We start from the raw sequence: 12,483 nt of genomic DNA on the forward strand, positions 1-12,483 counted from the left end.
CTGCAGGACAGGTACACACACACACACACACACACACACTGCAGGACAGGTACACACACACACACACACACACACACACACTGCAGGACAGGTACACACACACACACACACACACACACACACACACTGCAGGACAGGTACACACACACACACACACACACACACACACTGCAGGACAGGTACACACACACACACACACACACACTGCAGGACAGGTACACACACACACACACACACACACACACACTGCAGGACAGGTACACACACACACACACACACACACACACTGCAGGACAGGTACACACACACACACACACACTGCAGGACAGGTACACACACACACACACACACTGCAGGACAGGTACACACACACACACACACACACACACACACTGCAGGACAGGTACACACACACACACACACACACACACACTGCAGGACAGGTACACACACACACACACACACACACACACTGCAGGACAGGTACACACACACACACACACACACACACACTGCAGGACAGGTACACACACACACACACACACACACACACTGCAGGACAGGTACACACACACACACACACACTGCAGGACAGGTACACACACACACACACACACACACACACTGCAGGACAGGTACACACACACACACACACACACACACACTGCAGGACAGGTACACACACACACACACACACACACACACACACACACACTGCAGGACAGGTACACACACACACACACACACACACACACACACACTGCAGGACAGGTACACACACACACACACACACACACACACTGCAGGACAGGTACACACACACACACACACACACACACACACACACTGCAGGACAGGTACACACACACACACACACACACACACACTGCAGGACAGGTACACACACACACACACACACACTGCAGGACAGGTACACACACACACACACACACACTGCAGGACAGGTACACACACACACACACACACACACACACTGCAGGACAGGTACACACACACACACACACACACACACTGCAGGACAGGTACACACACACACACACACACACACACACTGCAGGACAGGTACACACACACACACACACACACACACACACACACACACTGCAGGACAGGTACACACACACACACACACACACACACACACACACACTGCAGGACAGGTACACACACACACACACACACACACACACACACACTGCAGGACAGGTACACACACACACACACACACACACACACACACACTGCAGGACAGGTACACACACACACACACACACACACACACACACACTGCAGGACAGGTACACACACACACACACACACACATTCCTGTACGTGCCTCATAGTGAGGTCCAGGTTAATTAACTGCTGGAGTGAGGACCACCCTTTCTACTATACTTAGAGACAAATGCATGATAGATTCCAACACTGGGTGGCACCTTGATGCCAGTTTCCACCTCAGTTCCTTAAAAAACATGAAGGAAATTTTTAATTTTTTTAACCCAGTTTACCACTGGAGTGGGGACCTTTTCAAGGGGGCGCTATTGAGTTCGTTTCAGAATGGACTAGTTTAACTACCTTCTATTTTTAGCATTAAATTTAATAATTTTAATGTTCTAGTATAACACATTATGTAAAAATAAGTCAGTATGGACATTTTTAAAAAGAATTGCCCAGTCTGAGATTCATAGATAAGCAGAATACCTAAATTTATGGAGGTGACCATCGATTTGACTGCTGTACAAACATACATACTTACTGGTCAATTACTGCTTTACTAAAGTAAATATAACTTGAACAATCCACATATACAACTTTCAACAAAGCTGCAGGGATATAAAAGAAATCCATTTTATTTATTCATTTAGCTGAAGCTTTTATCCAAAGTGACTTACAATTGCTATACATGTTGGAGGTCGGAGGTCGCACGCCTCTGGAGCAACTAGGGTTAAGTGTCTTACTCAGGGACACAGTGGATGGGTCACAGTGGGGGATTGAAGTGCGCTATCACCACCCCCAAATCCATTGTTTATTAAGCATAAACAGAAATAAATTATTCCAGAAACAAACTATTGCCTCTTGTACAACTCAAAAAATACAGTAAAGTGTACTGTATCATAACTACTATTAATTCACCAATTAAAGTGAGGGCCAATATGAAGAAAATTGATATTATCAGACAATCAATTGAAAACAAGGAACACTGTCTTGCAAAGTACAATGAAAACAAAATAATCCTTTGAATTTTTTACAAAGTTTTAGGAACGCTGAACACTAGCTTATTGTGGCTAGTCTTGCCTTTTTACAGTACATCATCTGACACTATATGGTCCAGGATAGATTAATTTCAGATTATTATCAATCAGTAGTTCAGTAGGAGACTGTAAATGGCAAAAACATTTGGCTTTTGAATACTTAAGAATACGTGAAGCGCCGCTTTGTCTAAGGGTCACAATTGTGTTGTACACAAAGTTTGACATCTTTCCATGACCCTTGAGCCAAGGCCTTTTCTCCATGTATACATTGCTCACAGTCCTTTTTTCCAGGCACTCTACATCGCAGTTCTCTCTACCTCACTCCATGCTCTCTTGCTCTCTCATGTTTGACTTTGTTCTTCTGTGGAAGCCTGGGGGTCTCATCTACAACAGGAACAGACAAACATCATTTCCTATTAGTCGATGAAACCTCAGGTATAATGGATTTTTAAAAGTGCTTTAATTAAATGTGACAACCAAGAACTGACAGATGATTGCAACTCTCTTACCATGGGACAAAAAAGGTTAATTGTTAAAGGTCACAAAAACACATTTAATATTTACCATCATCAGTGTTAGGGCAGTAACGCTTTACTGTAATAATATTACTTTTCCCTGTAACTAGTAGTGTAATTGTAAAGTGAAGTGTAGTTACTTTTCTAAAAAACTCGTTACTAAACGCACCATCCTTGACATGAATCCACGACTGTGCGGCAGCTCAGCGGTACCGTATGTAAAGACCATAGCATACTCGCTGTTGTGAATACGATATTAGTTAATAACTCGGGAGAGATGCTTTGTTTGGGGGCAAAGGCAGGGTGGTAGTGAAAGCAGTGTTTCCCATAATTAGCCTATAATTTGGTTAATTGTCAACGCTGACCACCACATTAATTTAAAAATTTTTTTACTAGGCATATTTAAAATCATGTTTGACCGAGGAGCTGTATTGAGGAGCAAATATTCGTGCAGCACCTCCTGGCTCGCGCTCTCTTTCTCTCTCGTGAACACCGCTGCACAAACTTGTCCAAAGTCTGTGTTCGGTCCCGTTCATACAGTGTTTACTGGGAGGCTGCTGAGCGCGGTGTCGTTGCACGCTTGGCTCCTGTTCTGGTGCCCAAACCAGCGCCGCTTGCTGAGGCCTAAAACCTCCAGTGCCTGAGTAGAGGTGTAACGTTAAACACAAAACACTCCCAGGTGCTGCGAGCTCCCAGTCCGGGCTGAGTCAGCTACGACCACTAGGCTAACTGAGCTTATAAGATCACAGCAGCTACTTAATGGCACTTAGCAGTTACTTTAGCAACAAGTAACACATCTGTTCATCAGCAACCTCCGTAAATCACAGAGAGTTGAGACAGAGTAGCTGGGGGACACGGGGAACTTATTTTATGAGGCCCAACAGTTACTGTGTTGCCTTAGTAGACAGCAGAGGACGCAGACAGAACTAAATAGATTGTGATCTGTAGCACGACAGTAATGATCTCTCTGAAAAGATAGATCGTGGAGACATTTTAATCGTCCACAATCTAATATTGCCCACCCAGTAATAAGTAAAGTAATACTTTAAAGGAGTAATAACTAGTAATATATAATTTTCTGAGTAACTTGCCCAACACTGACCATCATAAATTAGAAAAGAGTTACAAACAAACACTCAAACAAAAGTACACTTACAGTAAGAGTAAAGTAGTACTCTACTTGTTAAAGTAGTAGTTAAAGTATGAAACAAAGGCAGGAGTTTTTGTATATTTCATAATTAAAGCAATTTAACTCACCATCAGTGAGTTCTCCTTATCTCTAACTCAGCGCAGGGGTCAGAACCTCCATCTGAAAAACAAGAGCATACAAAAAGTAACACCTCATACTATATAGTGTGGGTAAGGCTGCATCCTTCTGTATTTGTTAACTGTTAGAGAGTTGAAAAGTGTTTCAGGTTTTAAATGGACAGCATCCTTACTGCCAAAAACATATTATCCACTGGTCTTCCTCTCTTCACTGTGTGTGGGGTGGAGGTGAAAGTGAGACTTTCACCTGTGAAAAACAGCAACAGTCATTTATTATTACTCTGTGCTCTAATAAAAACCTAAGTTGCAGAGTACAAAGACTGCCGGTGAATAAAAGGAGTTTTAAAATGACTTGTCTTGACCTTCCAATGTTACTGGCCTGTATGGATCAGTTACACCATTTTCACTATACTAAAACTAGAGCAATTACACACCCAATACCTCCTTTGCGAGCATTTTCTTTCCTTTCTTCATTTTCTTTTTGTTAAACATATTTCACATACTTGTTAGTGTTGTTTAGATTTTTTATATAACACTCGGCTAATTTTGTTAGGCCTTTTTTAAATAATGACTGCACATACAGTATAAACACCGTCCGTGGAAATTGTGGTACTGACAGAGGATTAATCAGATAATTGCACACTAATAATTATACGAGGACTGAATATCAACTGCTCTTCTAAAGGTGTAACTGTTTCTACAGTGTATATATTCGCGCAACATCTCTCGCTCACTCTCTCCGTCTCTCATGAACAGCGCTGCACAAATCTCTCCAACACAAAGCTGTCAATGTCAGAGACCCACCTTAGTTGGTATAGGGAATTAAACCTGAACGTGTCACTTACAATCGATGCCGTAGCGGTGAGAGTCGAGCTTTCAGTACAACGTAAACAAAGAAAGCAGCATGTAACCTTTCAGACCCACCGCACAGAAAGAGGCCCATTATTTCAGCGACTTGCGCCGCGCTAGGGCACTTTGTTGCTGTGTAGAGGATCGCGCACCGCACGCCATGCCGCAGTCGAAGTACTTTTGTGCTGAACCCAGCGCAAATCGCTTCTTTTCTGAAAGGTTCTTTATGGAAGAACATAGTCCTTTCAATACCTTCCGTCACTGAACATTTAACGTTACATCTGTGTTGAAAAAATGTTGCCAGGTGTAAAACACTACATAACATCAGGAGCTTTTAGACTTTCAGGACTGTAGGCTACCAATTACCTGCATTTCAGTTATTAATAACACTGCATGAATGATGTCTAGATGAGAGTTGATGACAACAATTCAGTTTATTTCCCTCTTATTAACAGTTTCCCCTGGGGAATAAATGAAGTTAATATTCCTCTTATAGTAATAATACTTACATATTATAGAAACACAATTGTTAATGTAATTTAATATTAAAAATCAACTTAAGTTATTACTAGTGAAAATTAATGCATAATCGTGAAACCGTGATTATTTCTCTGACAATAATCTGTAATCGTTGCATCCCTATTGATGATAGGGCTGGGAAATCTGTCACAATTTAGGGTGCTATGATTACATAACAATAATAATTCCCAATGTATCTTTGTGGGTATAAAATTTTTGTTCCATAGAATTACTTTATGAATGACCACATTCATAACAACCTAATCATTAAAACCAATATAATAATCACTTATTTCCATTTGCTTTATTAATACAATCAAAGTACACAAACTGACAAGTATGTAACTGAATTGAATCTTGACTAATAAACTGTTGACATCTTTGAACAGACTCCACTTATTTTTCAGTAGGTCGTTTACTTGTCATCCACTCTCAACGTTTTACCCACATTACGACTGTCGCAGCAAGAACTGCATGGTATCTACAACTTTGCAAGTTGACAAGGCACAGCAACAAACTGACTGCAGTCCCACTGACATCTTGCTCTCAGGATTGGCCAAAAAGTTGCAGTCTCTGCCTGGGACTCTACTTTCATTTAAAAAAGAAATCTGCCATCAACTTTTGTCTGAGAGAACAGAACGAGCAGGGACTGATTTGAGTTCATGCTCAGGACAAAGGCTTTTTTACATAGTCATTTTAGTAGTATAGTGTTGAATAATACAAATAAATTATGTTAATAACTGACAATTAACGTAAAAGTTAATTTACCTTGAAGAAATAGTTTTTTGGGGGAATACATGTATTGTCTTTCTTTCTGAGGGTTTATTGAGAAGATCAAATCACTTTAGTGTGCATGCTAAATATAAATAAATCTATATTATCTAAAGCTAATTGGCTGCTGGCTCTAACTCCATATTTAGTGAATAGACATGACAGTCCTTTACTTTTCTCATCCAGCACTTGGCGAGAAAGTGAATAAGCACACGTACCAAAATGTTGCAACTGTTCTAACATGTCATAATATAACATCCATAACTTCACTAGAAGTTTTAGTCCGTGTACACGGTGACAGCGTGCGTGCTGGTCAGGACTGGTAAATGAAACTGTTGAAACACGAGAGACTGGCTTGTGCTGAGTAGGGATGCAACGATTACAGATTTTGTTGGTACGATTATAGTCAGAGGAATAATCACGGTTTCAAGATTATCATGATTATTATGCATTAATTAATTTAACAACACTAGTAATTACTTAAGTAGGTTTTTAATATTACATTAACAATTATAAAACTATAATATTTAAGTATTATTATTAATATAAGAGGATTATTAACTTTATCTCCCAGGGGAAATTGTTATTGGGGAGGGGAATAAACTGAACTGTTGTCATCAACTCTCATCCACATGTATAAGTTTTAGTGAAAATGATGATGAATGTTCAATGACGAAAATTGAGAACATGTCTCATGCAGCGTTATTAATAACTGAAATGCAGGTAATTGGTAGCCCACAGTTCTGGAAGTTTATAAGCTCCTGATGTTCTGTTAGTGTTTTACACCTGCAACATTTTCTCAGCACAGACAGGAGGAAGCAACAGGATGTTAAATGTTCAGTGACTGAAGGTCGGCAGAGGACAACGTTCTTCCATAAAGAACCTTTCACAAAAGAAGTGATTTGCACTGTGTGGAAGCTGGGTTCAGCGCAAAAGTCAGCTAATTTGACTGCTGCTTGCGTGCGAGCTCGTCAAGCTTTGGCGTGGCACAAGCCATTGAAAATAGGCCTCATAGCGCAGCGGTGCTGTCGGTTACACCTGCTTTGTTTGTTTATGTTGTACTGAAAGCTCGATCTCAGTGCGACAGCATTGATTGTAAGTGTCACAATTATATTTAATTCCCCAACAACCTGCCACATTATTTAAGTTATTATGTATTACCTTTACTTACTTATTTTAAAACAATTGTAAAATGGGTCGCCAAATTTACTTGGGCAGCTGTTAATCTACCTGGACGGCCTGCCCAAGTAAACCCTATGTGTGGGAAACGCTGATTAATTAACCGTGACGTTTTAAAGCACGGTTAATAGTGAAATCCAGCAATCGCTACATCCCCAGTGCTGAGCAATATCCCATTCAGTCAGCTGTTTACCCCAACCCCTTGTAAAATGTAGCTTTTCCACTGCAGGCTATATAAATCCATCTCGCCTGATGTTAGCAGTAAGATTACTGGCAGCTAAAGTTCAGGAACAGCGTTAAGATTAAGTACTGTAAAATAATCACAACTTCTAAGCCTGCAGATATTCAATTTCTGATTAGGGCTGTACGTAACGATTATTTTTCAAGTCAATTAATCAAACGATTATTTTTTCAATTACCCAATTAATCTAACGACTAATTTTCTGTATTCTAAAAGGAAAAAAGTTGCCTATTACTCGATTAACATACCAATTTATCCAAAATAAATATCAAAAACATTCCTAATAAATAAATCTATATTTTAATCATCCTGATGAAGCACATTAGAATAATGTGTGTGTATATATATATATATATATATATATAAATAAATAAGAATAGCAGCAAATCTTAAAATGAATCAAATTTCCACGCCATTGATGTGTTGTGATAACAACAATAACAGACATTAATTATTAGGCTACTTTACTTAAAACTTTTAATGTTTTTGACATGGATTAATTTCAATATTGAGTACTGCAGTATGATAATCAAATGCATTTCTGCATCAGTGTCGGGCAAAGAAAACAATTGAAAGGATTCACAGACTGTACAGACAGTCACAGATCGTCTGTAATGTTAGTTTCAGCTGTTTTCTCGCTCATATGTGGCCGTTAATTAAAACAGAAAATATGAAACGGCCGAACGTTCGATGTCTTGAGGTGTAACGTTATGCTACAATGACAGCAGCGGGGCAAAAATTACTTTTAACATGAAAGCGATTAAGAAATACTACGTGTCCTTGTGCTATGATGTGCCATGCTCGTGTGGCGACAGAAAGTAAATAGGATTTGCGGTGCTGCCGTCAGTGCTCCAGGATACTTTCGCTCACGTGTTCATGCTGCTTCACGTATTCGTGGACAGTTGTGCTGCAGTGAAGCTTTTCTCAGATCACAGAGACTGTCTGTCTAAAATACTTCCAAACTTTAGATGGTCGAAGGCACGGTCTTGTAGCTGGAGCTTGTCCGGGGGAATCCTGCCAACACTGGATCGACTATGTTGACGAATTGCCCGAGCCCTAAATTCCTGTTTATATTATCGGTCTGCAGCTGATATTGTTTCATTTAAAAATGTCAGCTTTAACGCTGAATCACAACTACTACTACTTTTACAGTGAAGAAAGAAGTCAGTGTCAGGATGGAGTAAAGAGTTTGTAAAGGCACATACCTGTGTTTGACTCATAGCGATCTCTTCCTGGACCTAACACCAATGAGAATAATGAAAATGATGTCATGTTATACTCTGAACAAAATATAAAAATAACAATGTGTAGTAGTAATATTAAGTGATACAGTACTGCTGCATTTCATATCATATAATACATCTCTCTACACAGTGAGAGAGAGAGAATAAACACATGTTTTAAGTGAATTGGACACCCTGTCATAAATACGAGGTTACGTCTCAAGTCTCCAGTGAGACAATGTGCCATTTGTGCTTTGTTTCCAGATACTGCTTTATACTCAGTAGCGACTATTCAGGACACCTGTACAATCTACTGCAATTCTGTACAACAGGTTCAGTTTCTGACCATTTTGTCAGGAATGTGTAAATTCAGTTCTGTTTATTACTAAGCCTATAGTTCAAGGTGTTGTTACACTGAAAGGTGATTTTGCTCTCCCTGTTTATATATATGAGTAGGGCGGAATATTAAACACATCTGAATATGATGTAGTCCAGTACAACATTTTCACCAACTATGACCTCAGTGCTAAAAAATTTAATTCACTTAACACCTATATGACTGTGTCAAAAAGAAAACTGATTAAAGGCATCATTAAAGTAGACTTTGTGGCAGCACTGTTGTAATGGATTGTATAAGACTTTACAGGTGTACTTTATAAAGTAAGTGTTACTTTTGAAAATCCGTTGCAGGCTGCGGGCAGATTTTACCTAATTTTATAAACAAACTGTTGTCAGGAAACATCACGTTTTCTTCTTTTTATGGTGGCAACTGTTATTCAGCTCTCCCTGTCAGAAGCTTTCCCTCCACTAACTAAACAGACAGTCACAGAGGTGGGAGTGAGACAGGCAATAGGAAAGGGTACTAAATCAATCAAGTAGTAGCTGATAAATATTTAATTTTCACACAATAAGCCATGAGAACAGAGCTGCTTTGGGATCAAAATAATAATAAAAAGAGACTGTGTTACATCTACTTCAGTGTCCTCTCTCAGGTGTAATGTTGGCTCACCTGTCTTGGGCCACATCCGCACTACTACGTTTCTGTTTAAAAGGAGATTTAAACCAAAAACGATCTCCGTCCCCAGCAGCATTTTATCTGCATAACAGAATGGATCTCTGTCTCTGAATACGTGAAGTGGCCGTCCACATAGCCTACACTGAGCATGCGCGTGCCGGTATAAACAGGAAGCACATTGTCTACTTCGCATTAGTAGAAGATTTGTTAAAAGAAGAAGGTACTACTACAGACTAAAAACCACACCAGAGATAGTTCTGCATGGATCTAACACGAGGTGGAATTGTTACTGACAGTAACAGGGGAGTTAAAAGCAGCTGTGGCAGCAGAAAAAACAGACTGGGATTTGTCGCAAAGCAAATACGGCCTCATGCACAGTAGCCTATAAGTGTATTGTTATTTACACAGAAAAAATATTTACAATTTAACAGCACTATTCTGTTGCATCTGCACTAAATCCATTAAATATGCACTTCTGCCATCATGTTAAACCATGTACCTATCAATTGTGTGCTGGAGATCTGACTGGAGCGGTTCTGGAGCCACTCAATTAAAGTTAGAGCTTGCTGTTTTCTTCCATTCAAAATAATATTGCACATTAACATCATTTGACAAGAAGCAGAAATATCTATAAATCTTACCTGCTCTGAAATTGCCTCTTGCGTCGGTTAAGATGAAGTCTTCGTCTTTAAATTTTTCAAACAAATCTCTCCAAACTCCTGCTAACAAATCTCTCCAAACTCCGGCCACGCTCTGTTTTCTTCTGCTCCTCTCTGCTGCGCTGCTGAAAGGTTGGGGGAGGGGGGAAAGTTCCAGGTGCAGGGGGCGTGTCCCTCCGCTGATGGCCCATTAATTAAGCCTGAGCCGAGAGGCTGCAAAGTCACCACAATATTCTCCACTTCTCAGCTCTGACACAGAGGCCTGTGTTACAGGCTACAGTGTTTAAAATAAAGCAAGAAACACATTTATCAGTGACAGTAGAAACACCAGGCTTTACATACTGTTAGAAGTAAAATTTCATATATTTAAAATTTTACTTAACTAAAAGTATAAAAGTACCATAAGCAAACACCGTAATTTAATTGTTGACTGTATTTTATTCATCTAAATCTGAAATGCAGCTAGTAACAAAATCTATACAATTTTAGACGTATAAAGAAAAATGGTGGTTTTAGAGAGTCTTGAATCTGTGGAACTGTACAGGCCACTTTGTGTGTATTTGTATATGGGGCAGCGGAGGTTTAAGGGGGACCTCAACACTGTCAGGAGAACTGTCTGTGTTCCCTCCACATTTGCCCAGGTTCTGGCTAAGACATCATAGGAAGAGACTTGAGGGAGATGCTTTGCTCAGTCTTATTAATGGCTCTTTTTTGTCCTCAGGAGATAAAAAAGGATGCCCTGAGCACATTTTGAATACTGTACCTTCTGTTTTAAGTGCAACAACTTTTCCAGTGCACCATCCAGCTGATAGTTACTTTAAATATAGTACAATGGTCCCTTACTCAAGAAAAGTAGAAATAGATATTTATCACAAGTCCTCAAAAAGGTATAAAAGTATTCCATAGTCATAGTGAATATACTTAAGTATCAAAAGTAAAGTGCTCATTCTGTATGACATTGTGTACCTCAGTTCATGCATGCATTCTGTCCTTAATGAATTAATCTCCAAACATCAGTGGTTGGTGTTCCAGTTATGCTGGCTGTAACAAAGTTGTGCAATATTTTCATTGACAAATAATTATTTTTCTTCATCTCAGTAACTTTATAGGGTTCAGATAACAGCAATAATAAATACAGGATTTAAAAATGTAGGGGAGCAAAAGTATAAAGCCCCTAAAATGAAAATAACTTCATTACAGGAATCATATGTGAGGTTTCTTTGGCTCTTTCTCTGGTCTCATATGGTGCAATGTTCAGGTACTTAAATTAAATTAGACTTATTCAAGATCAGTTAGAGATCTCTTGTTTTGATTGAGGAAGATATAAATGAGATGATATGTGGTTGTTTCCCTGAGTTGATTTAAGACGTAGGAGAAAAAATCCTTTGGTCTCACCTTATATAAAAGTAAATATTTTCTATTGAGGAGAAATTAAAGAAACACCTATATCTCTTCTTGGATTTTGCTTTTCTCTGTGCAAGCACCTGCAGTACAACAATAATATACAGTAACAATGTGAATCATTTTGGTTGGGAGGGGGAGGTGGGTGCCATTATAAATGTCCTGAGCTGCCATTTCAGTGACTGACATGTTTTTATATCTTATGTACAGGACATGATCCTGGATCATAGTAAAGATTTCTCCAAAAATGATGTTGTAAAACTCTCCCTGCTCTCTAAAACCATTTTAAGGAACGAAGGCAATCCTAGTGTCATTAGTCATTAGTATGCAGCCTAATTTCCTTTGGTGAGTTATTGTGTAGGCACAGAGTCTCTAAGACCGCTACAGGTACCACTGAGGAACTAGGAGAGCAAAGAGGGCCCAGGAGAGAGGTCATGTCCGTGTGACCGAGCTGCGTGATGTGGCTGTGGAGGCTGCTCAGTGACTACCATAGTATTTGACAGGCTGAGGTCTTCTATCTTGTCCCATTCAGTAGCATAGCCAGGAACACCAGACAGGACACTGAGGATTCT

General features: G+C 39.6%; 1 protein-coding gene and 1 long non-coding RNA gene across 2 annotated transcripts in view; both read right to left on the reverse strand.

Moving 5' to 3' along the window:
- LOC119891504 (scavenger receptor cysteine-rich type 1 protein M160-like) overlaps positions 1-12,483 on the reverse strand; it is a 1,270,577-nt gene that overhangs the window by 846,684 nt on the left and 411,410 nt on the right. The gene's annotated exons all lie outside the window — the stretch shown is intronic.
- LOC119891620 lies at positions 2,562-11,442 on the reverse strand. The gene is made up of 4 exons (XR_005442462.1): positions 10,493-11,442; positions 8,819-8,851; positions 4,046-4,097; positions 2,562-2,657 (listed from the first exon to the last, which is right to left on the reverse strand). It is a non-coding gene; the product is annotated as an uncharacterized LOC119891620 (long non-coding RNA).

The sequence above is a fragment of the Micropterus salmoides genome, unplaced genomic scaffold, assembly GCF_014851395.1.
Source record: "Micropterus salmoides isolate LMB-PRFRI ecotype aquatic unplaced genomic scaffold, ASM1485139v1 Ms_hic_scaffold_7, whole genome shotgun sequence".
Taxonomy (NCBI): Eukaryota; Metazoa; Chordata; class Actinopteri; order Centrarchiformes; family Centrarchidae; genus Micropterus; species Micropterus salmoides.